This window comes from Martes martes (assembly GCF_963455335.1).
Source record: "Martes martes genome assembly, chromosome: 15".
Lineage (NCBI taxonomy): Eukaryota > Metazoa > Chordata > Mammalia > Carnivora > Mustelidae > Martes > Martes martes.
The window spans coordinates 54,148,924-54,175,346 of record NC_137903.1 but is presented as its reverse complement, the minus strand read 5'-3'; the positions used below and the strand labels follow the sequence as shown (position 1 = coordinate 54,175,346).

Sequence of the window (26,423 nt, the reverse complement as noted above, 5' to 3'; positions counted from 1 at the left end):
ACCAGCAATTAGCACGATGTAGAGGACTTGAAATAAGAACATCAAGAATCGATTTGTCCTCCATGGAGATAAGAATGGGCAGACTGGAAAAAGAGCTCTGGAAAGTTCTTCAGCATAGCTCACCTTCTGTGACTCACTCACGCAGTCCGAACCATCCCTCCGGCAAAGCGGATCCAAGGCTCTGGTGCAACCTCTTTCCTCCATCTGAACGGAGGAAGTTTGGGATGATGGCTGTGTGTCCTCAGAACATCCCTCATCCCTCCCTCACCAGACCACGAGGGTTCCAGTGCCAAGGAGCTCTTCTGTCCTATTGAAAGCAAAGAATGGTTGCCTGTGAAATAAGTACAAAGAGCAAGCAAATTTAGTCAGTTTATGCAAAACACAAAATGGCATCTGCCATCTGGAAAAATACACCAAAGCCGTAAGCCGTCAAGCCCCTTTCAAGACTTTGGCATATAAAATCAACATTTTTTTTTTTTTTTTTTTACGTCTGAAAGGTCCATGTGAACTCCCAGTTTCATTAAATATAATTCCCTCTTCCCCATTCCTGCCACTGGCCGGCCGCTCCCCCAACACACACACGCCCCCCAGTTGAAATATACACACATACATACATATTCTCCCCCATCTCGGAGGCACGAAGATCACTGGGAGGGAGGCCTTGACAACAGAGAGCTTTCAAAAAGAACATTTTTTAAAAGATCACTCCTAATTACCTTCTTCTTTTACATTTAAAGTGATTGAAACAAATACACTCGCTTTGGTATTGCGTTCATCTACGTATCTGGAAGCTAGTTTCTCACTGACATTCCAGCGGCCCCAGAATTGTGGGTTGATGCTGCTGCTGTCTTCACGACCACAAACTCCTGCTCTTGCCTCCACCTGCGCTCACTTCAAGGCCTTCCAGCCGGCTGAGATCAAGGAGGGCGGCTCTCGGGCTTTGCCTGGGTTTCAGGCAGGGCGAGCGGGGCATCCAGGCAGAAACGCGTCCATCACACAGGCATGGAAAGAAGATGCTGGCGGCGCTTACTTAAGAGTTATGGTTACCGGGGCAGGAGCTGAGACCTGGAAAATCACCAGTGAGGTGTAGGGGGGAAGCAGATCACAGCACACGGACTGAGAAGGGACAGAATCAAGGCTGAGGATGAAGTTAAATATGGGTTTGGATTCAAGGAGCCTGGAGCATGGTCAGAAAGAGCCAGTTAGGGGCACCTGGGTGGTTCAGTGGGTTGAGCCTCTGCCTTGGGCTCAGGTCATGATCTCAGGGTCCTGGGATCGAACCCTGCATCGGGCTCTCTGCTCAGCAGGGAGCCTGCTTCCCCCTCTCTCTCTGCCTGCCTCTCTGCTTACTTGGGATCTCTATCTGTCAAATAAATAAATAAAATCTTTAAAAAAAAAAAAAAAGAAAGAAAGAAAGAGCAGGTAAGACAAGATCACTGACCAGCGCTTATGAGACGGTAACTAGAGGCAGGACGTGATTCCCATGGGGCAGCCGCTTCTCGCCCGTGAGATCACTGGCACAGCAGCTCTCTGAGGCAGGTCCTTTACGTCTGAGAAGACTGGGACCCAGGGAGGTAAGGTCACACCGCTGGTGGCAGGGTCTACATTTAAAGATGGGTGGTCCGGTTTCAGAGCCCGTCCTATCACCACCCTGTTTGGGGGCCTAGCCTGTGTGTATAGTCCAAACAGGAAAGATACATATCCCGGGACGATGATTTTCTCCTGGTTGTCAAATAACAGGCAACGTTTACTTCCCATACTTAGCTCTTTATTTCTCTATTCTCGACGATCAAAATATTTCAGAGATTACTGGGAAAAGAAGCTAAAGCGTGCCTCATGTGAGGGAAAGAAGCTAAAATTTGGTTAATGAGGAAAACTTGTGTTCTCAGGAACAGAGGAGCCTATGAGGCCAGAAGCTGGCGCGAGGGTCTGAGTGGCAGCCAGGACCGGTCCCGGGGCTGTTTGGATCAGATTTCATCGCTGTCTGTGACTGGGATACACCTTTTATCTGCAACCGTTCAGCTCTTCCTAGGCTGATGCCCTTCCAAGGCCAAGGGTGATTCCCAAGGTTGGATCTTTGAGGGGAGGAGAGGGGTGCTGGGGTGCAGGGGAGTGGGGTGGGGTGGGCAGGGGTGATGAGCTGGGAGCAGTTTGCATCTCCAGGGCTGACCTGATCAGAGCATTAGATTCTGCCCCTCTTTCCTTAGTACCATTCGATCACGTGTGTTTGGTCCCCCCGCCCCGCGAGTCAGGGTCATCCCCCACCCTGATTCAGAAGGGCCCGGTGACAGGTTGCTTTTTAGTTGCAACAAAATCAGGGAGACACAGTGAAGTTTCCTAAAAGCTGGTGTGTTACACATAACCTGCTTTAACAGAAAGAGGCATGGCCGGGAGTCTGCCAGAATTCACTTAAAACCCTAGCTCTGCTACTTATCAGCTGTGTGACCGTGGACAATTTATTTAACCACTTTGGTCCTCAGTTTCTTCGTCTGTAAAATGCAAGATGCTAGTTAGAAGGACTAGATTGGCTCAGTATATTACAAAAATAATAATTATTATTTATTTTTATACTACACTATTAATAATATTACCATATATTACCATATATTATTAATAGCATATACTATTAATAATAACAGTTATTATTAATAATTAAATTATTATACTATTCCACTGTATTATTACTATCATCGGCGACAGTGATAACATCAGATTCCCTCACGGTAGAAGACCCGCTCCTGCCACTTCTGGGAAGTTGCCAAGTTGCTACAGAAATGATGTGACAATGGACTTCAATATATTATTGAAATGACATTCTCCAACTCCAGGGGCTGAGGAGCTGGTTGCCACCACAGAACCCCCTTTAGGCCAGTCTTTTGAGTGTCACTTACACCAGTTTGGAAGTAATCTGCTTGCTCGCCCTTCCAGCAAAGGATGTCATGATCAGCTAATGGAAAGTGACAAGAAGGGATATAATGAATGAGAGGGAGTTAAAGTTTGGGATAAAAAAAAAAAAAAGAGCCTTGTTCTTTTGGGGAATGCACAATGCTAAGCATACCATGTTAAATCGTGCGTGTCAAATAATGGACTAATTAAGAATCTTCATCCAGTTTTTTTTTTACATCTCATTTTTGTTGTCCTTTCGTAGATGTATTTTCAAATTAGCTCTTAGCTCTTTAAATAAGTACAAAGGGGAACACAAAAAAAAAAAAAACAAAAAAAAACAAAAACTTGTCCATCAGAGAAGCCAAAGATAAATGTAAAAAGAAATGCACCAGGAATGGAGATGAGGGCTTTGCAGGATATGTTGGGAAGTTTTATAATCATAGCAGCAACTTCTTAAATAATGGAATTTAATAACATATAATAAACTATGATCTAGTAGAACTCTGATTCAATCCCACTAATTGTTTGAGCCAGCGAAATGAAGGCAAAGTTTATCGTGCCAACAGGCTGCTAATGCCACTGAACACCGCGGGGGACAGACAATTGTTCCCAGCTGCCTACCTCCTCTCACCCAGAGGGCACATGGTCGCTGCCCTCCAAACACCAGGCTGAATCCCCAACTTTCAATGGCAATCCTAGTTCTAGGACTTTAAAGTCACAGAATGTAATTTTTGCAATCAACAAACTATTGTATTAAGCTGAGAACAGAGGGATAACTAGATACAAAGCCTCCAATTAGGTTATAAAAAATAATAACCAATATGCTTTCACGCTAATGCCAAAAAGTACAAAAACCTATAATAAATCTAATTGAGCACATGATCATAAGCACTGTTTTTCTACCTACATAGTTCTGCTATATTAAAGTATACTCCAAATAGAGAAACACTTTTTTTTTTCATTGTTATTGAAAAGGGTGCGCTTTTTTTCTTTTTAATTTGGATCATTTTACCAATATCAAATAATGGGAAGGTGTAACGAAGGAAAATGATTTTCTCTGTCAGTACTCATTGATTATGTTTAAGCATAAAAATGAAGAAAGGAATTGCAGCAATTATCTGGATAATTCAGATCTCCCCCAAAAGAGTAGAGGTCTCTAATAAAAACATATTGTTTTTGCCTGAATTACTCAGATAATAGCCTTAGTTTTCACTTTATAAGTCTGGACCAGGGTATTGACGAAAAATCTTTTGTAATCATTTAAAAGGGTTTTTTTTTTTTAGGTTTTTCTGACAATTCAGAGTATGATTTCTTTGTACCTAAACTTGAATGTACCTCAAAAATACAATCTAAAATTCTACAGAACATTTTGCAAAGCAGCTATTTAAATTACTAAAAAAAAAAAAAAAAAAAAAAGAGAGAGAGAGAGAGACAACAAATGTGCAAAATAGGTATTCCCTTCCCTTTCCCAAAGAGGTCCATGAAATCTTGGTGACTTTTGGGGGCAAAAAGGGGAGTGAAATACCTCTGTAAACTGAGAGTCTAAAAACAGGAAAATTAGTCTTGTGCCACGGCTGTGAGCAGCTAATAAAGAAAACATCGTTAGAAGAGATTAAGGTTCAAATCAAGGTCAGAAAAGAGACTGGTTGAGGGAAAATGCCATGTCCCAGTGCGTAGCAATTTAAGTGAGACAGTTTCCCCCTGAATCAGTCTTAGGTTGAAAAATTACACTGTTGGGGTTAATAAAAAGGCTGGGCATTTGTTTGGACTGAGACTTCAATTAAAATGTTATTTGGGGCAGCCAGAGCTAATGTCTTGCTTAGAGGTAAACTGAACCGCCTTTTAAGAGGTTGGAGGAAAAAAAAAAAAGAAGACGACGACGAAGCAGAAGAAGAAAAAAGACCACCTAATCTGTCAAAGACCCTGAATAACTGGCAGGAAGAATTGTGTTTGCTGGACCTGTGCCCAACTCAGCAGTGAGCATTCTTAAGGGTTTTGTGACATCATCTGGGGCAGCTGAGGTTTTCGGAGTTTGTGATTGTTGCGCTAGGTCAGGAATCTGCCGTTCAGCTGAGCCTTCTTTGAGACAAAGAAAAAAATCTGGGTGGTGTAATATGCCAAGGTTTGGGCTTGGTGTTTTTGTTTTTGGTTTTGGTTTTTAATGCCACAAAAGAGGTGGGACCAAGAATTCCGGGTCTTAGTCTCATGATTCTAGCCCAGGAACAAAAATTGTTGAATACAGTTCATTGAATTTCTCCATCCATACCAATTTGCCCACAGTTAAACAAAACCACCAAAGTTTGCTTTCATTTCACTTCTTTAGGGTAAATGAAAATCCCCCCTGAATAAGCTCCGTCTCCTCTATATTCACTCCTGTCCTCCACCGAGATTCATTACACATGTTTGCTCTGGCCAGCATCAGGCATACCTTGGTCAACAAAGCAGACACGTTTTCTAGCCTTTATGAGGCTTATAGCTTGAGGGAAGGGAGCGCAGTCAATACGTAGAAAGATAAGTAAATATATAATTACAAACTGGTAAGCTTAAAGGAAACAGTGCGAAGCTGGGAATAGAGTCCTTTTCTTTCCAATCTTCCTCCCCCGTCAAAGCCCCCTGAGCAGTAACTGCTGGAACCCTCTGGTTAGAGCACGGGGTGGTTGGGGAGCTAGTTAATGGCAGATATAAACTGTGTGATTCTCTGTTGGGGAGTCTGGGATCTGGTTGTGGAGATAAACAGTGTGATACACAGAGAGAAAGGGGTGGGACAGACGAAACAGTGGGGACCGGAGCCAAAATGAACTTAGAGAATGGACTTTGGTTTTTTTTTTTTTCTGTCAAAAGAGTGGTACAGACAAAGCAATGGGCTCTATATATAAAAGTGCAGAACCAGAAAGGGCCCCTGGGGCAGGGAAAGACACTGCTTTATGGGAGAAGTGGGGCCAGGTGACCGCACCATAGCAAAGGTGTGCTAGGGTCCACAGAAGAGAATGGGAACCATCCCGATCGTGCACTTCCTTTCTGCTGTGCAAATTTTTTTTTTAAACCAAGACAAGAGAACGGACCCAATTAGTCTGACTCTCAGGTCCCACTGAGCCCCAAGGTCCAGTTCTCTCCAAAGTAGAGAAAAAAACTGTGAGAGCATGAATCCCCCACCTCCCCCTTCCACCCAAATTAAAACACAATAAAGCTAACGGAATAGGTTTGGTCTTCAGAATAGTCTTTAAGACAGGGTTGGTTGAAAGAAAAGTGGCAGACCGTGCCTCAAGCTTGAGCCCCATGGCAGCATCGTGCAAAATGGGAAGATAACGTTGTGAAAGGAAAATGCCAAAAATGAGGTCATTGCAATGGGGACAAGGGAACCAGCAAGCTGAGAAGTGACACACCATCATGAGTGCCACGTCTGTCCAAGTTGTGGCAAAATCTGCCAAGCCCAGATTGACTTCATTAGTCACTTAGACGCACAGAGATCACAGAAAAAAATTACCCTCCTCCTCACTGAGAAATAGTTGATCATTGGCACAAATAGAAACCGATTAGAACATCGATTCTTCCAAGCATAAACATTTCATTCACCAACCAGTTGCTATTTTGCCCGTGGTAATTAAGAAAGAAAATGTGCAATGTTACCACCCCAAAGGTGTGATTATAGTCAACTTCAATAGGGAGTTAGGTTTGACGTGGATTCCTAACAAAAGTGGGGTGAACACGCAAGACGACATCGTTCCAGATACAGTCAGGGAACTTGGGGAGAAGCAAGCATCGCTCTGTTAGCTTTCTTCAACCCTTCACTCCTTCCGGTCTACTGGAACCAACCTGATTTTCATTCAACAATTCTTTGTCAGGTACTTTCTAGATGCCGGGCATCGTGTTGGGCATTGGGAATTCTGCACTGAACAGGCCAACCAGAAGCTTGCCCTCTTACCCTTCCCAGCTTACCCTCAGCCCACTCTGGCCCCTTACCCAGCTTCACTATTTTCCAGAGTTTTCATCACAGCCTGACACCATATCCCATCTGTAGGCACCTCTCACTCACTGTCTCGCTCATGAGCTCCACGGACAGAGACTCTGTCTTTCTGTGTGGCATTCCCAACATCTAGGCCACATCAAGGGCTCAAGGAATATTTGTTGGATAAATAAAGCTTACGTTGTAATAATTTATTGCAATTATGGTGAGCAGGATAAAAGAAAACTCTAGCTGATATGAGCCTGTATCATTCACGTGCCTAACCTAGGAAATGAGGGAGGCCCTTCCTGAGCAAATCCTTTGAAGTAGGCCCCTAAGGTGGGGAGTCGGTCCCGGAGGAGGGGTTGGGGAGACCTTGTGCGCACGCGCATGGGCAGTTGCCTGTACAAGGGCGCTGGCGGGCCGCCGCGAAGGAGCCGGAGCAAGGCCGGGGCCGCGGAGTCGCGGGGAGGACGGGCAGTTCCAGGAGATGAGGCGGGATCCCAGGACAGGAGCCAGGTTATGCAAAGTCTTGTCAGGCACATTCAGGATTTTGGACTTTATCCTAAGAGCAGTGCGGAGAGTTTTAGGCAGTGACATGATCACAATTCCCAATTCATGAATCTCTTTAAGAAGCACAAAAGCAAGCATTTAAATCTGAGGCCTCTGAAACTGGGCGTAAGAAACAACTAGAATTTCCAGCATGCTTGGAAGAGGGAAGTATGAAGACATAGTCATGTCTCCTGGGTGTATACCAGAGGTGCCACATTATAACAGGCCACAGCTAACAGATGGGGGTCTTGATTTGGTTTGTTTTGGTTTTTAAGAGACCGTAATCTAGCTACAGAAAGCCAGTGGGCACCCAAGAAAACTAAAGGAAACTGAGGAATCACACAAGAATAAGTCTGCCTGTCCTTTGCCTGTGTTGAGGCCACCACAGCCACATCTGGCCCTTCCTGGTCTGGCAGGACAAACGTTGGCTCCTCTTCCTCCACCAGGCCTCCCCCGGGGGCTCTGAACCCCACAGCAAGAGCCCACGTCCAGGTCGCCAAGCACAGAAGCAGTGCGTCTCCTCAGTGACACGCACGCGCTGCCTGTCATCCCATCCCTCACTCCACCATCATGGGGTCTCACCTGGGACCCAGCACCAGGACATGACACGCCCGATCGGTGCCCAATAAATATTTGTTGGATTAATATTAGAGTGCGTTGTGACATCATTCCCTTATAGCTCTGCCGCAAACATTTGTGGAGTGCCTACTTTGTGCACAGTGTCGAAGCTTTTCACGCATTCTCATTTAACCTCCACAACAATCTCGTGAGGCAAGTATCATTACGCCCAGTTGGCAGACAAGGAAACTAAGGCTCAGAGAGGTATGGCAACTTGCTTAGGATTTCTCTCACGGTGCAACAGGGAACGCACTTCTGTTCCTCTCCTCAGCCCATGGTCTGATTAATTAACTGGGCTTATGCTCACCTTCTCCCTGAAGGTTTTCTTGATACTCCCCGCTTCCCTGAAGCTAAGCCTCGGGGCTCCTAAAGTGTTTCGTGTCAACATGTATTCATAACTCTCTGACCTAATGTCTTCCCAGCCACCCTGTGACTGCCTCAGATGGGTCTTACTTATCATTATCATCAATGCTGAGCACGGTGTTTGGCACAGGATGTGGCGGTAAATTAATATTTGTTCAAGAATAAACGGATGGATGAATAAACCCAAAGGCGATCTAATATAAATTCTAAATTCGCCCTTTAAGAAGCTCATTAAGAAAATACATTATACGCACATCCTAACAGATAAATTGAAGAATGAGCGTTCATGTTGACAAAAATTCAACACCACCTATCTTTTCCCCTGCTTCCACCCACCACAATGTTCCTTTACGTACTGGTTTCTCTGGTAAATTGAAAATCTGGCTTATTTTCAAAATTAGAGATGCCAATATTGTGCCATGACATAAAGAGAGAAAAGGGAATCATGAAGACATGTGTATGACTACGCATGAGTCATGGGTCCACGCACAAGCTGAGAGGACGCGTGGTTGAGGAGCAAACAGCAAAGGGAATTATTCACTGCCCCCTGATTTTTCCCTCAGAAGTATAGAAAGAGCTGTATTTCATTTAAAAAGGAAGAGGAGAGATATTGTTTTTTAAACTTGGAATATACCCTGTAGAAATACTTCACATACAAAAGCTGAACTATTCCCAACCAATCACAACTCAGAAGTTGGAATCTCCACGACGAGATTGCTACACTAGAAACAACATGTTTATTAGCTCATAAAAGACATGTCACTGAACAATTCATAATAGGGGGTCTGAGGGAAATAACTCACCCATTGTGAAGTCAATGTTCAAATCAATATCCCTTGGGGAGAAAAATATTGCTCATTGATGGAGATTGATTTTTCTTTTTCTTAAGAAATTCTCGAGGGGTAAACAACATTTTTTTTTTCACAGTGAATGTAACTCAACATGCTGATGTCAAGGTCTATGTCTCCCTATCTTCATTAATATGATACTCAAAAATTATTAGTGTAATTATAAATGCCTTCCCACCTGTTGAAAAATAGACTCCAGTTTCATTCTTTAAAATCTCATTTTAATATCCAAGCAACATGACCACACAGCAACTTAATTTACGTCCTCTGCTTTACTTAACAGCATTCTTACAGGCAAGATAATACTTTTCCATATTATAAAACCATCAAAAGTTAACATAAACCCCAAGAAAACTGGGTCCTAGATTTGTTTACCTACAAATTTAGTGACCAGTTTTGAAAAAAAAAAAAGTTCTGTTTTTCTTCTTACCTTTCCCATTCCACTTGTACCCCCAAATGATCACAGCAACATTGAATCTAGCCATTTACTAACTGCCTTCATGAGAGCAAGAAATTTTAATGGGCAAACAGAAAAGAAGGCTGGGTCTAATTGGTTTTATATTTAACATGTTGCTTCAAGATGATGAATCTTGAGGGTGCCTGGGTGGCTCAGTGGGTTAAGCCTCTGCCTTCAGCTCAGGTCATGATCTCAGGGTCCTGGGATCAAGCCCCACATCTGGCTCTCTGCTCAGCGGGGAGCCTGCTTCCCTTTCTCTCTCTGCCTGTCTCTCTGCCTACTTGTGATCTCTGTCTGTCAAATAAATAAATAAAATCTTAAAAAAAAAAAAGATGAATCTCATAGGCTTATTTATTAGGCTGTAGTTTGCTTACATTTTTTTTAAATTCATAGTTGCCCTCTTGGGCCAAATGTGTGACCAAAAGAAAGCTTGCTTTCTACCCTTTTGAAACTCAGAAGTTGCATAAGAAAGGACAGATGGATGGTTTGGGGAAAAAAGAAATGTCATTCAATTAATGTTTGTTGAAAAGGGTGTCACAGATCATTGGCAGAATTTCCACTCATTGGCAACTCCCCCAAGCAGCCAACGATTAATTGAGCACCCAGACTACTGAGTTCTATTAGGAGAGGAGAATGATGTGTTGGTGATGACAGAGGCTGAGCGGGGAACCAGCAGAAGTGTAAATGGATGAACCATCTTTGACAATGTAGGAATAACATCACTGATACCTTAGTAGCCAAACATTCAGTTTTTGTTATTTTGGGGATGGAGATGGATTCATTATCAAGCCACATTCTTATACTCCATTTCCCCCCACCATGTCTAAAAGAACAGATTTCTTAAATGGCTTGAATAGACAAAATTAGGAGAAAAGTTCAAGGACTGGCACCTAGTCATTACCTACAGCTTAAGTTTAGGAAAAATTCAAACCACACTTAATACGCTGATTTTTTTCTCATCTATTAGTGTAACTAAAAGTGCCTCAAAACACACTAGATGCTGTATAGAACAAAGCAAAGCAAAAACAAAAAAAATGAAATTAAAAACCATTTTCGGGGGGCGCCTGGGTGGTTCAGTGGGTTAAGGCCTCTGCTTTCAGCTCAGGTCATGATCCCAGGGTCCTATGATCCAGCCCCGCATCAGGCTCTCTGCTCAGCGGGGAGCCTGCGTCCGTCCACCGCCCCCCCCCCCACCGCCTCTTTGCCTACTTGTGATCTCTGTCAAATAAATAAATAAAATCTTAAAAAAAAAAAAAAAACATTTACGACTTAAGCCTCTCCTAAAAATTTGCTTCTGTCGGAAGTGAAAAGAACATGATCTACCAGAAAGACAAAAATCAATATTTATTAGTCTTTTCATCTTCTACTTATTTAAAACTCGAAAATTATTTTCATGCTTTGGTAGGGCTATCTGGTTGCTGATCACTTCAGAGGCATTTTTGCTTTTATCACAAATTGAAGAAATGTGGACATTGAGAAACTAAGAATAGAAAATACCTACAGACACTGGGAATAAACTACAAAAATGAGCAAATTACTATGATGAGCAAAGCAGGGAAGAAAAGATATGGTCCTCTAGGAAAACTGGGGTAGCCACGAGCAGATCACATCTGGGATTTGCTTCAAACTGACCTGGAACCAGAATGGATCTCCAAACTGTTTTATGCACAACACAGAAGGAGCACTGTGGCCTGTGCTTGAGATCCTGGTGGAGAGAGGGGGGCAGTGAAAAGTGAAATCTGCAGAAATTAACCAAAAGATTTCTCCGGCAGGTCCAGGCCTACCTTTACCCCTCTTCGGGCGATCCATGAGTGGGGTCTGTCAAAAGGTTCCACCTAACCCTCCCACTGAAGCAGGGTTCTGAAGGTGTCAACAGGATTTGGTTGACTGGACCATTAATGGAGCTTCGGTTAATTATTGACTGATTAAGGATTGCCCTTATCTTTCCATCGGGACCCGGCTCAAGACTTAACGGTAAGCAATTTAGAGCCAGTGCGCCCTTACCCACTTACCCACGTGTTTTTGTATGTTTGTTGTTGTTTCTTTCTTAATTCTCCTTTGGGTCACTTTAGCTTGTTTTTCCCCATAAATCACATTCAGATCAGAATGGCCAGTCCTTACAGTGCTTGGGAGTCTTGCAAAGGACTGGAAATGAGAGGGCCTGGGTCTAAGTCCAGGGACAAAAGCCCTGAGAACTGCTGCCTTTTATTTTATTATTATTATTTTATTTTATTTATTTATTTATTTATTTTTTTTTTGCAAGACTTTGCTTATTGGGGCAGGTTTCCCCGTGAAGCCTCTGGGAGAAAAGCAAGGCCTTTTTGTCTCTAAAATGCTGGGATGCTCGGGTCCTGGATGAGGATCAGTCCCCCAGCCTGCAAGGCAGCCTGTCCTCTCTGCTGAAGGCCTCTTGGCAAAGCCCGGGGATCAGCCCAGGCAGCTCGGGCCCAGCTGCCCCAGATAAGAGGTGGCCCGTGTTAATGCACAGACTTCCTCTGCACCTCAGCAGGGCCTTCCTTTTCCAAACAGTCTCCCTTTAATGTTGGCGAATGTTGTTTTTCCATTGACTCAACATCTCGCCTCTGGTGGTAAGCCAGTGGGGAAAGTTGGAGCGGGGGAGGGAGGAGGAAGGTGGGAGAGAGCCGTGCCAAAGCAAGAGAGAGAGGGCCGGTCAGCCACATTTCCAAACATGCTAAACACCTGCTTTGGAAAGGCAGTGACCGAGCCTAAAAGTCTGGCTTCCTTTCGATTGCGATCAGCCTTTTGTTCCCCCCACGGGGCCCATCTGGGATGCGCCCTGGACACCCTCCTCCCCATGACACGGCCCCCTCGAGCAGCAGTGACTTCACTGTGGAAACCACGGTGAAGGATTCACAACTTTCCTCTTGGAATCCTACAGTCTTATCTGTTCGATTCGATCTCTCGAATAAGAGAGTTATTGGGGTGTGTTGAAAAGGGAAAAGAAATTCTAAGAAAGGGATAAAAGAGCAGGTGGAGAAAAGCGAGCAGGTGAGGAAAGAGAGTTAGAAAAGAGCGGAGAAAGGGAAAGGGAGGGAAAGAAAAAATCAGAAGCCTGGAAACGAAAGGCAAATGGGAGAGGATAAAAGGGTAAAACAAGAAAGAACTAAAGGAGAAAGTGGAAACGGGGAGGACGGTTGAAAAATAAAATCTTCGAAATGAGAGTGTTTCCCCGGAAGCCTGTGTTTTCCACCCACAGGACTGACCTACCCTGGGCTGGGGATGGAGGGCAGTCCCCTCAGGGGCTTCTCTGGGCCCCTGGAGGTCAAAGGGCATCTTCAAAACCAAATCTTGATTAGAGCAAGCTAAATGTTTTGACTTGAAGGAGACACGAAGGATTAAAAAGCAAAATAGAGCAGCGTGGGTAAGAAAGAAACAGGAAAAGAAAGAAAATTAAAAAAAAAAAACCTCACGGGAGACACAAAGGGAATGATAGAAAACACTTCTGAATCAGCTAGTCATCTACTAACAAGCTGCAAAGATTTCCAATGACAAGTTGTCACATTAGTTTAGTGAAACTGAAGCAGTACTTATCCCCTTTCCTGTGCTTAATCTCTCCCTGCGTGCCACAAAAACATGCTACCACGTTTAATAGGATTAGTTTCGTTCACTTTCTCCCCCCACCCCTTTTATTTTTTACAATTCTATTTTCAGCAATACAGGGATCCTTGAATTCATCGACTTCCTGCAGTGCACGGCAAAACCTGGCATGCATGGTTTTTACCCTTTTAAAGACTCTATTTGAATCTGAAGAATGTCATTTGACTATTTTGTACCTTTTCTCCCCAATGAATTACTTGCTCCTCATGGAAATCTCCATAGCTTAGAGGGTGGGGGAGGGGGCCTTGATGGTAAAAGGGTCGAGATGTGGAACTGGGGCTAGAAAAAGCTGACAAAGCCCAGTCTTGCCGAGGTCACGTGCCCTGGGAGAAACTGTTGCAGCTCTGACCGACCGCAGGCAAACCTGGGTGCTAATTCCGACTGCGAATTGCCGGCTTTGTGGCCTTGAGCAAGTGGTGAAACCTTCCCCAGCCTCAGTCTATTCATCCGTACAGTGGGGATAATTTTGCAGGGCCGTTGAGAGAACTACACTTAATATACTTTGTTTCTTCCCTTCGAAGTCTCACTTTTTCTTACTGTATTATGTTCCTGAAATCAGTGTGTCTTACAATCCCTGGTACATTTCAGGGTCATCATGTTTTGTTTTTTCTCGCAAAGGCCATCTTTAAATTGAGAGTGTGGCTCACCATCGACGGGATTTTAGAATTTAAAAATGGCAGCGTGGTGTAGAGCCTCTGGCCCAGTTATAACACTGGAAGTGCTCCAGAAATGCTGAATTGTCCATCATTGCTTATTACTACGTCTATTTGCCTCTTCCTGAATTTTCATTCAAACACCATGGGGTACAGAGAGGAGAAGGTGTGGACACTTTTGCCCCTCATCCAGAATCTTCCAGACTCATGCTCCTAAGTTTCAGAAACTGAACTAATTCAAACATAGAGCTATCCACCCATGTTGACTAACACCCCAAACCCCAAACTCTGCTCCCTCAACGGGGTCACCAACTGCCGTTCTTAGCACGGCGTTGTGAACATCAGCTGTCTGTTGAATTGTGTTATTCCATTTTCTTGGAGTCCACTTTGGGTTATGCACCCCCTCCTGCCCTCTGTGTGCTCCTCCCAGGCACTACCACCAGATTAGCATGGAGGAGATGCGGGGGTGAGAGTGCTTTATCTGTGCGGGAAAGGAGAAGGCCCAGGGGAACCTGGGGCAGGGGGAGCAACACTAGGCCTACAGTAGGAATGGGGGCCCAGGAAGGGAGGCCCTGCTGGGGGCAAAGGGCTGTGCCTACAGAGGGAAAAGGGAGCAGGGAGCAGGGTGCCCCCACTGTGCACCTGCCAGCTCCCACACCCCCAGGGGGAGGCCCCAGGGTGCCGCACCTGGCCTGAGTCAGCCTTGAAGCAGGGTCCCGGGGCTTCCCTGTCCAGCCAGCCAGGGGGTTCCTAAGTCTCAGTGGACTAGCAAGGGCCTGAGGAAGCCTCGCTGTGCCTTTCATCCTCCCTTGAGCAAAGGTCACACTTGGCCTCCAGACCTTTTCTGCTGCCTCCCCTTTGGCCCTCCAGACACACTTCCATGCACCATTCAGGTCTCAGTGAGCCGCCTTGCAGGGGAACTGGTGCTCCTTGCCTCTTTCCAGTCACATGCACCCCCCCAACCCACTGCTCTCTCCCCTTAACGGCACTCCCCTGAACCCCAGGACCTCTCCAACTTGGGCTCTGCAGTGCATACACCTACATTCTCTCCTTATCCCCAACCACCCCCCTCCCACCCTCACCTTCCCCCCACTCACCCCTCTAAACTCTGCCCATCACCCCACACTATACCCCCTCAGCCTCTGCCCCTTGCCCCCTCCTCCCCCCACCTCTCCACCAGGATCTCAAGTACAGGCCAAAGGGCTCCTAGTACCCAGGGAGTAAGAAGTCAGTGTCACCTGCCTCCCTACAGCTTGGCCCCAGATGTGTGTTTCTCTGTGGTTGTCTTGAGGTTCTTTGTTTTGTCCCCTAGAGTCACAGCCATTTCCCTGAGGTCCAGAGAGCACGAATCTTCCACATTTGCCCAGAGATATCCACAAACCCTAGGAAGACAGGCATCTAGGGGTGATGCTTGAACTCCCTGTCACTCAGAGAGTGCCTCCTCCCAACCCCTGGGGTCATTCACTAGGGACTGGGCCCACAGATGCCCCAAGCTGGCCATCTGTCCCTTATCCCGGCCCAGGAAACACCCTGATTACTTATCTCAAGCTTTTGGAGGGTACCAGCAAATACCTTTTTGGGGATGTATAATCAGCTACTCACAGCCATCTCCAGTTCTAAAACTGTCACCCTTCTTGATGTTTCTCTGCTCATTCAGCCCATTCCCCTTCTCTGGCTTTCCTCCTCTCACACTACTGCAGAAACACAGCCGGGGATGACATCTTCCCACCTACCTTTCTTTGCCTTCTTGCAGCAATCTTTGGCTGGGCCCCCTCGTAAGGATGTTGGGGTGTGCTTGTGTTCCTTGGTTTGAAAATAATTTAGGAAGGGATGTAGTTTACCTTACACAGATTTGGGGGAATTGCTCATCAGACATGTGAAAACATACCATAGATGATACACATTTGTCTTTTTTTTTACTTAGGAGTGTTGACCTTTTTTCCCTTCTTGTCGTTCCCTTCTTGAACAGAACTTTTTGTCTTGTGGTTTCATCGGTCTGATGGGCAGCTTCCGTAGGAAACGTCTGCCACCTATAAAGCAGGGAAGGTGAGAGGAGCAGACTTCAGATCACTGAATGATTCCTGTCTGCCAGGATGGACAGGTCTAAGTCCAAGAGCAGAGAGCCTAGCTTCCAAACATGCACTAATTCTACTGTTTATGCCCTAAAAGGTGAGAGGTGTACACAGAAATGGCTCAAAGTTGCAGCTAAGCATATGCTAAAATGTGCCTATGTGTACCTATCAAATAACCCTCCAGTGAGCTTCATCAAAATATTGGGGGGGGGGGTTCTGTATAAAAGGAGAAAAGATCAGTGAGATCAGTGCACGTGTGCAGAGCACAGACTTGTAGAGAAAATAGGTTCCCTTAGCACCAGTCATAGGCTGAACAATTTTACTCTCTATAACTCTGTAAGCTGGATATTATCCCCACTTAACAGATGAAAAGAACTGAGGCTCAGATAGATTAAGTAACACACCTAAGGTTGCAGAATCAGTAACTGAGCAGTAATTGGAAACACAGCATGACCCCCCAGATGCCCAGGTCCTCCCACTGATTGCCTAGCTGGGATGGGCTCAGAAATCTTTGTTTTTTGAAAAGCTCCCTTGGCGATTCTTGATTACTTCCCACTCTTGGGAACCACTGCTCCACATCAAACCAACCCACTATCCCTGTCACCCCTCTTGCCTCGAGCAGCCATCTCCACGTTGGATAAAACATTTAAAACATATTTAAATAGCAATTTTGAAAAACTCTGCAGCATATGGATTTTCCTTTTGATCTTAAAATGATGACAAACAGACACTTAGATACTTCATAAAAGAAATATCACCAGAAAAATTAGAGAAATCTGGCTTTCAACTTTGTCTTGCTCTAATTTAAACAAAATGCAACTTTCCAGAGTTTCTCTCTCTCTCCCCCCCAAATAAATCCAAACTGGGAGCTTCTTTCTCTGGGCCTGGCCCACACCTATTTATCTCTACCCGCTCCTGCATAGAGGCCCAGTAAGATGGACAGGAAGGATAACTTAAATCCTATCACCCCAAATCCCCCAAACCCACCAAAAACTCCTCCTGGGAGTTCATACCCTGGAGTCGAAAGACCAAAGCAAAAAGCTGGAGTAACGGCCAAATGTCCTTAGATTAATTGACAAAAGAAAGGGAGTGGACAGGAGGGGAGGTTTCCAGCCCTTCAAAAGCCCCCACCCCTCCTTGAGTCCCCGGAGAGGCCCCCCTGGCCCAGGTGGAGCGCGTACCCGGGTGCGGGCGCGCCGCCGCCAGAACGGCCCCCGCAGCAACAGGCGGGCGGCGGGCGGGGCGGGGGTTGGGCCGCGGGGCCGCTCAGGCCGGGCTGCGTCCGACGGTCCCTGCCCCGCGCGGCGCGGGGAGCAGGTGGCTGCCCTCTGCGCCCGGCGTGCGCCCAGCACGGGCCAGCCGAGCAGGGCTCCGGCCCCGCGGCGGCCCCGGAGGAGGCGAGGGCCGCGGGGCCCCGGCGGGGCGAGCGGGACCCCCGAGGGCCCGAGCCGGCCGGAGGGGCGTGCCCTCTGCTCCGAGCGCCCGGCCGCCGCCGCAGCATCTCGCGCTCGCGGACTCCGGGCCGAGAGGCCGCGACACCTCGCGCGGGGCCGCGGCGAGGAAGGAAGGGCCGGGAGGGAGGAGGAGACCGGGAGGAAGCCGCCGGCCGGGCAGCCCCGCTCCCGCCGGGGCCCAGGAGAGGCGACTCCCAGGCTTCCCTCCCAACCCGAAACTTTTCCAACCCACGCAGGCGTATTCCTCACGGGTTTCGGCGGCCGGAGGCGCCGTCAGGGAGAGGCTCGGCACACACACGCGTCCCCCGACACGCGGGCGGAGGTACACAAGGCACACCGGGAGGGACCGGGCCGCGGGGGAGGCGGCGGGGGCCGCGAAGGCAGCGGGCGGCCGCACAGCCTGAGGGGACTCCCCGCGCGCGACCGGCAGCGCCTGAAACCCTGCAGAAGCTCGGGAGTGTCGCGGCGCCCGGCGGCTTCGCGTAACTTTGCCCACTGCGCCCCCGCGTGCAGAGGCGTCCCCTCGCACTCACACCCTCACCCCACCCCGCTCCCCCTCGGCTGCGCCCCCGAGCCTGCCTTTGTATTTCAGGGACTGGGAAAGACCCGCTAATCTGAGCCAAAGAAGGAGGGGTGTAAATTGCGAACATTCCACTCCCTGGTCCCCCCAGATCCCGAGGGAGAGCGTCCGGGTCTCCCCGAAAGCGTTCCCTCCGCTTCCCTCTGCCCTTGGGTCTCCAGCTTCTTTACTGCTGTGGACCGAGGAAGGTAAAGCACAACCCGATTGATGCGAATAGTTTTTCTGAAAGCACGACCTCCCCAAACCCTGGCCCCCAAAGAGCCGGGCGGGGTTGGGGAAAGTCACGTTATTTCGGGGGAGGGGGGCAACAGCACCCCTCGGGAGGCGCGCGCGCGGCCTGGAGGACGCCTTGCCCGGCTCCGCGCGGCCGGGCGGAGTGGCTGGATTATGTAAGTAACAGCCCTCCATGTGCTCACCACCATCTGTTAATATCTTGATATTGGAAAGTTCGGTGCCTGAGGCAAAGCCAGGGTTGGCGGCGCAGGGCTCCAAGCCCACTCTCTTCTACTCCCGGGCAGGGAATGTACCTCCCTTCGATTGTTTTCGCCCACTTCCCCAAAATCAAGTTAGTAGTGTGCCCCTTCCCTCACTGAAAACCAGCCCCACAGGTGTGTGTGTGTATGTGTGTGTGTGTGGACGAAGGGTGCTTTTCTTGGAGGTCACTTGATTGTAATGAATCCTTTCGATGAATTTATATTTTTATGACAATTCTAGTTTCCTTTAGGCATTGTGGTGGACCCCTATTTGGAATGGAAGCTTTATTACTTTAAAAAAAAATTACTTTTCCCGCCAGCACTCCGGCCCCCTAATTCTTGCAAGGGTTATATTTCAACTTCTTTGGAGCGCTTGGCCTCTGTTTACTTTGAAAGCTGTTGGTTAAACAAACATCACTGGGGAGGCTTCAAGCAGTGGGGTTCCCAAGAGAGAAACGCCTCAGCTGCTACTTGCTACTGATCTTGTGGCATTTCTTACCCACCCCCCCCCCCGCGCCCCAATTCAGAACAGATCCAGGTTGGGCTTGGCGTCACACAGGGCACAGGAGATAGAGGGGGGTGGGGGATGAGAGAATGGCGGTCAGTCTGCCCTTCGACAGCCGGAAGCAGGCCGGCCTGCACCCTGGACTTGGTTTTTCTTTCTTTTTCTTCTCCTCTTCAGGGTGGTGGGGGTGGTGGTGGAGAGTGGGTGGTTTTGTGTGTGTTTGTGTGTCCAGGTAGGGATCTTCAGCATCTTTCTCCCGAAATCCACGCCCACGTTGGCCTCTGTGCTGGAGCCAGTTGAAATTCCCAGAATTGATTTGTTTAGGATCTGATGACGGTCCTTTGTAAGGTTTTAAATTTCTTATGTGCCATCTTCCCTCCTTCCTTCGTCTAAGGGCTTTAAGAAAGAACGGTGGAGGGGGGCCGAAATACATAGAAGAAACGTCAAAGCAAAGTGTGTTTAACCCAGAACCAGATGCATGAAGTGGTAACTGCAAGAGTTTGACTAAGAACTCACGGCAGATCCCCTTCCCATAAATAAGTAAATGCAGTCTGCATGGATGAGATTTGTTGGAAGACCGGTCAGAACTTGTGTTAACTTTTAAGTTATTGGGGTTGTGCTGCCAATGGGCGGAGGAAGGGGTTGACCCTAGGCTTGGCCCCCGGTTGCAGAGACGGAGCCAATATCTAGGCGACTTCTCGGCTCCGACCTGACCGATCGCTTCTCCCCTATCAGAAAACAAACCGGGAGTCGCCGGAGATAGGGGACTCCGGCCTCACGCCTTGCTCTTGGGCGGCCCAAGACCTGGGAGAGCGCCGCAGCTTGGGCAAGAGAGGCTGCCAGGAGCCCGGCCTGTACGTCGCCCCGACGGTAGGGGACAGGACAGGGCTCCGCGTACGTAGCTCACCGAGCTGGGCTACGGACCGAGCTCGCTCGCCCAGCGTCGCGCGCGCTCCTATTTCAACCAGCCGCTCTTGCGCCCTAATGCGGGCTGCGAACTGCCGCGGCAGAGCGCGGCGAGCCGCGAGCCTCCGCTGCGTTGGCGGGGGGTGGGGGAGCTTCCTTGTCTGCCAAGCGCGTTACCCCGACTTCCATTCAGGCCTGCCTTCCCCCGGGAGTGACAGAAGGGTTCCTGGGGTTCGCAGGGAACTTTTCCCGCCGCCAGTTCCGGGGCGTAGAGTGTGCAAAACGTGCATCCGAGCGCTAGGTGCAATTGACATAACTTGTGGGCTAAAGTTCAAGCCATTTCCTTCCAGATTCTGAATCTTTTCTGTCCCTGGGCTCCGTTTTCCCCCCCTCCCCCGCCTCCTCCTTCCCTGCCCTCCTTCCTTTTAAATGTCAAACTGAGCAGATGGTTTTAAGGTGTGGAGGGCATAGATCTTTGACTCCTACCGGTTTATTTGTGGGCTGGCGCTAACATATGTACAAACTGGGATACTTAAAGAAAATAATAGGACGGAAAAGAAGAAAGGAAGTAGCCTTGATCCATTCACAGAACGCACATTTCCTCGCTCAATACACCCGCTTACCTCGAAAGGACCCAACCAATAGAAGCATTATTCCATCCTGTATCTAATGGGCACGTTGATAGATTATTTCTGTTCCCAGCCTAAATTGTCACATCCCGGTTACAACACTTGATACAATAGCCGATCATTGGAAGTGTGAGTGGTGTGTTTGTGTGCGTCTGTGTGGTTTCCCTAATGGTGTGGAGGGAGTGTCTGGGGGTGGTGGAAGGGGAGGAAAGAAGGCTGGGGATGCTCAAGCAAGTCTCTTTTCTTATCCCTGACACCTACCCTGGCCAGCTTGATTTTTTTCACCTTCTTTTCAATGTTTGAATCCCGTGCCAAAAGTTTCCTACAGGGTATAGTCTCAGGCATGTTATCATCTCTATTCTTATTCAAAGAGAAGACTTCTTCACAGTCTGATGAATTTGAGGCTGAATTTGTAAATGTCCTAGGAAAGAGGTGTGTGTGTGTGTGTGTGTGTGTGTGTGTGTGTGTGTGTGTTGCAGAAGATGGTGGTAGTTGTCCACCAGTGTACTTTTAACATAGCTCATAAACACTCTGTTGTCCCAAAGTCATTCAACCTTTGATCTGCCTGAATTCTAGGAACATACCAAAAGTACTTGCCCCCATCCTACCTAAAAACTGAGTGTGTAATCGACTAGGTATGAATGTTTCTGCTTCGCAGCCCTTGTAAGTCCTGGCTTTTATAGGATCTTTAGGACATAAACACCATTGCTTTATTAAAAGCCGTTTACCGTCCCCGGTGAAAGACACGTTCTGGCTGCGGCTAGAAATGCCCTTTAGCATTTGTAAGTTGCAAACCCCCAAGGAGCTCTTTGAGAGCCACATTATCTAAAGAAATCTTGCCGGTTATTTTTCATCCAAGAAATGTCAAACCAAAGTGAATTTTCTATAGTTTCATGTTGAAACCCGAAATTTAAGCGTTTGAAATTTCTTACCTAATAAACTTCAAAGTTTGTTACCCAGGCGTCAAAACTGTGTACTCCTATATGAAACCTCTCTCTTTGGTCATTCTGGGGTGAGTGAGTTAGTGCGGGGTAATTGCGAGGTAATGTTTGCAAGATTCCCCCCCCCCTCAAAAAAAAAAAAAAGGCTGCTGTTTCTACAACCCAAATAACCAAGGGCAAATACTCCTATTCCTAATAATTTTGACGGGAGATTAACTGGAAGCTAGCCAATACTGGTCGGCTCCCAGATGCAGCGGAGCCCAAGTGAAACGTCTGGCACCCATGATTTTAATCCCAAACCTACCTGTATTTTATTGTCCACCTCGCCTTTAAAAGGAAGCAAGGGTGACATGTATTCTTGATACTATCTATGATTATTTAAAAGGTGGAACGATTTGAGCTACCCCGCTCCCTCCTCCTAGACCACCCCACCCCTAAAGCCCCACTTTTTCTCCATATACTTTTCCGTGCCTTCCTCCACCCAAGTCCGCTCCACGCTCGGCCACTCGGGGAACTGGATCAGCCGTATCTGGGAAAGGAAGGGGGGTGGGGGGGGAAGGACCTGCGTCCTGGACGAGCTAGTGTGAGCCGAGCGCCGCTCGCGCCGTCGCCCGCTTTGCACAGCGCCCGCAGATGGCTCGCTCCGGCCCCGGCGCGGCGATCCCGTCGCCCCGAAGCGGTGGCGGGGCGGGGGCGGGTGTGGGGGCCGGGGATGGAGGCGGGGGGAGGGGGAGCGCGGGGCCCCTCTCCCCTCCTCTCTTCCCAGCCCCTCACCCCCACCCCTTTTATATATTTTTTTTTTTCCTCCCAAGTTCTCTTGCCTCGCTATCCCCCCTTGAATCCGAAGGCGCCTCGCGATTGGGTGCTGGGGCCGGGTACGTCAGTCAGACTGTGACGTGCAGTCTTCCTGTTTCCTTCAGCTGTGTCTTAAAGTAAATCTTGTTGTGGAGCGGAGCCCTCAGCTGAGGGAGCGCTCGGAAATCATACACCATTGGAGCCGGGGAAGCGCCGCGGCGCAAAAGAGCTCTCGCCGGGCCGCCCGCGCCCGCTCCGCTCGCCTCCTCTCCGCCGCTCCTCTCGCCTCCGCTCCTTTCTCTCCGCTCCCCTCTCCGCTCCTCCCTGCTCTCCTCTGCCTCCTCTTCTCCCCTCTCTTCTCCTCTCCTCTCCTGCCCCCTCCCACCCTTCCCTCCGTCCCCTCTCCGTCGCCCGCTCGCCCGCTCGCCCGCTCGCCCGCTCGCGCACACTCACCGGCCCGGGTCCAATTAGCACATTCATCCCCCGCGAGACACCGCCGCGTGTGTGCGCGCGCGTGTGCTCCTCTCCCTGCCGGCGAAACCGCGCTCGGTCCCCCTGCCCTCTGCACCGCGTAAGTATCCGCTCCCCCTCGCCAGTCCCCTCCCCTTTTCCAGAATCACTTGTCCTGGCTTGTTCTTGAATGAGAAGAAAAGAAAAGAGACTCCCATTACTCATACCCGTGTAAACATTTTTTTTCCCCCCCAGGAGAAAATGGTGTTATTTAAATGAATCGTCATAAAATAGGCTCTAAACAGTTTCTAAGCAGGAGCCTCCGTGGAACTCAGCGCTCCGCTCCTCCCAGTTCCTAAGAGTAAGTGATCCGCTTGGCTTTTATTTCTTTCTCTTTCCTGCTGGTGGCTGGGGTGGTGGTGGCGAGGGGGGGGGGCAGCTGATACGGCTGGACTTGTCGCTGATCTTGTCACCTTTTGTGTACTGTTTCTGGGCTGTGAGGAGGCGTCTGCTTCCTTTCCTTCTTTCTCCTGCCCTGCCTCCTCGGGAGAGAGGACCGCGAGGGGGACCGGGTCGCTTTTTGTTCGCCTGGATCCCCGCTTTCCGCCAAGCCTCATCCTCCCCGTCTCCCCCGGCTAAAACTCCGGTGCTGGTCCCCTCGTCCTTTCTCTTTGTCTTGTTTATTATAGCTGCCTTTCTTCCAGGCTCTCCCAATTTGCTTGTCATTTGCATACCTTTCACTTCTCCTTTTTAACCCCAGCAGAGGGCTGGGGAGTAGGGAGGAGGGGAGAGGGAGGAGGAGGGCGCTCTGTTACTTTGCTCGCAAAACGCTGTCGAAGCCGAAATGTTGAAATCGGGGTTGGAGCGGTGGAGAGATGGTCCCGGGAAACCCGCGCGGCGCCCCTCTCCCGAGCTCCGAGGAGCCAGGGCTAGGTCAAGTTGAGTTGGGTAAGGCGGCGCGGGAGCCTCGGGAGGTGGGGTGGTGCAGGGATGGGGGGGCCCGAGCGCCGCGGGGGGCCCGAGCGGTCGCGGTGCGGGTGGGGGTAGGGGGTGTTCTCCCGCCGCGGATGCGCGAGGCGAGGACTGTCTCCGTGCTCGCTGGCAGTCTGCGCTGTCGGGCTGCTGGGATCTGGTCTTGTCTGGGTGGTACCTGCGGTTCTGCCCCAGTTCGGAGGACTGGGGGGGGGGAGGAGAACAGAGGTGAGGGGGATTGTTACTGGGAAGAATGGTGAGGAGGGCGGGAAGAGCCGCTATCTTGGCGGAACAGACTAGGAGGGCGAGGGAGGGCGAGGGGGGGCGTTGGCAGGGAGACATCACCAAAGTCCAGTTTAGCAAGTTGTCGGTTCTTCTGGCGGGCTAGCCACTTACTCCTGCTGAAGCTGAATGTTGGTGAGAAGTGTGGATTGGAGTTCGGGTGGGGGGCGTGGAATGGCTGAAGGGAGTAGCTTTCCAGCGAGACTCACCCTTCTCCCGCCACTTCTCAGCTCTTTTCGGAAGTTGAGAGCCCTCCAGGCTGGCAGAGCTGGAGAAGGAGGGGGGGTTGGGCGACCGTCTTAAATAGCCCAAGGAGGCAGGTTGGAGTGTGAAGCTGTTCTTGGCACTCCAGAACCCTACTCCGCCTGGGGGAAGGCTGGGAACTCACCTGCTTGTTTTTATTTTTCCAAGAAGGTCTGTGTTGTCTCCTTGAGCTTAGAAAAACAGTGCAAGCACAGGGTGGCCTTCTCTCAAAGTCAAGGCTGTAAGTGTCTTGTTCTCTCTCCCTCTTCCCCTCTGCCCCCCCTTCCCTCAACCCCTCCCTCCCACCCTCCTTCCCTCCCACCTATAACCTCCCTTACAAAAAAATAATTTCCTTTCCTAAACTAGGTAGGCAGAGGTCTATTAGTAGAGTGCTGTGCATGGGCAGGGCCTGACAGGTGTGTTGTGTCAAGAAAGACAGGTGCAGATTTCCTCTGTGTCTGTGTGTGTCTGTGCAGTTCCAGACCACAATGTGTGCCCCAGGCTTCCGAGGTTTATGAATTTATGGGCGCCCCGGTTAATAGGATTGTCCGGGCTAATGGGAACCAGGCTGTTGTTAAGGTTTTGAGCCCTGCCGTGGGAGTTCTTTGCTTGGGGGGGCCTGGGGGGGGGGGCGGGTTGGTTTGTGTTTGTTTATTTTTCTTAAGGATGTTGGCAGGCTGCGGCCGCGGCTGAGGCTGTGTCTCAGACTTCTGTCTGCCAGGCGGCCGAAAGCACCCCCACCTCAGGCAGCAGGTGGACGGTGGACGGAGATTGACTTTCCTTTTGCTCCCCTCTCTGGTTTATGCCTATCTCCCAGGTCTGCGGTGCCGAAGGAGGGTGGGGGAGGGCTGTCTTTTGTGTGCGTGTGTGTTTTGGGCAGCCAAGGGTGGTGTGTGTAACTGCCAGGATACCAAAAGTCATTTGAAAGTGTTACTGTTGTTAAAGCTTATCTTTTTAGCGTGCTTTCTCCCTGCCCAGAAAGAATAGGTACGTGCACAAAGTCTTTCAAGTCCGATGTTAAATACTCTCATAAAGTAGAATGAGCCTGTCATTGTACCAGACATGTGCCAGATGTCCTAGTTATTACTTGGATGGCGAAGGAAAATCTCAAGTACGTGAGAGGCAACTGCTTGTTTCTATTGGATGCAAGATGCAGGCAGTGGGCTCTCTGCAGAGTTTCTTGCAAGAACTTCTGAGTATTTTTGGAATGGAATGGGCTGTGTGTGGTGAGCGGGGAAGAGGGGAGCGTTCAGGTTAACCTGTCCATATGCTACAACGTGGACCTGTTTATGTAATGGTAAAATAGGGGAAGGTAAGGCCCGAGGCTTGATGTTGCAGGAAGATACTGAGAATTCAATGTAAGCACTATGGCTAGATGATTCAAACTTGACTTTTAAAGTTTTTCTTGAAGCAGGCTACTTCTTGTGTGCCATAGAAATAGATTACAGGGCGAATGGTTTTCTCAGTTGGTTTTGCTGTTTAGGTGGTGATCATTGTTTCACGAAAATGCGGTAGCCTGTGTATTTGCTCTTTAGTCTTAACACATTAAAGTCCCTCCCCCAATACTTTCCTTGGATTCTTTGGAAGTTCTTTCATGTCATCTATGGATATGTCCATTCGCTTTATTTTTAATGGGGATTCTCTGCACTGGGTACTTACTGATATTTTTTATGTGTCCATTATGCAGAATTCTGTTTCGTTTAATCACCACCTTGTGGGGAAAAAAAAGTCATGCATACGTAACATACATCTTTGTTCTCACTTTATTCATTTCCTAGCATGGTTCCTCTGTAAGGAGCACTTGCAATCTTAAAACATAAGCTAGCTGCCAGGGTTGCCCTTTATTTGTTCAAAGTGCAAATAGGCCTTTTTCATGAATTTCTTGTGTCAGTTAAGGGATTGTCTTGTATTTTCTAATATAAGGAATTTTTAGATTTAGGATTAACAAAGAAATTATAAAATGTTAGTGGTTTTATGATATGAAGATGGATTGTGTGTGACATGTTATTATAATTGGATTCTAATTAAGTACCTGTATAAACTGGGAAGGACATATACGTGAGGAATTTCTCAAACCTTACTGCCTAGTGTACTCTAATGCTTCAAAGGACGTTTAGAGTGTTTCAGTGTTCCACGAAAAGAAAAAAAGCGTAAGTGTTTTGCCTTGAGATCATTTATTTAGT

The 26,423-nt window shown here is 48.5% G+C and overlaps 1 long non-coding RNA gene across 7 annotated transcripts in view; it reads right to left on the bottom strand.

The window, feature by feature from the left end:
* Positions 1–22,841, bottom strand: part of LOC308355758 — an 83,382-nt gene extending 60,541 nt beyond the window's left edge. For 5 of the 7 annotated variants that reach the window (XR_013967997.1, XR_013967998.1, XR_013967999.1 and 2 more), the window contains exons 1-3: positions 22,747–22,841; positions 15,827–15,968; positions 124–307 (exon numbers count right to left, since the gene is read on the bottom strand). This is a non-coding gene — a long non-coding RNA (uncharacterized lncRNA). Of the gene's footprint in view, positions 1–123; positions 332–15,826; positions 15,969–22,746 lie in introns of all 7 variants that reach the window. The other 2 variants (XR_013967996.1, XR_013968000.1) reach the window with 2 other exon arrangements.
* Positions 22,842–26,423: the final 3,582 nt, after the last annotated feature.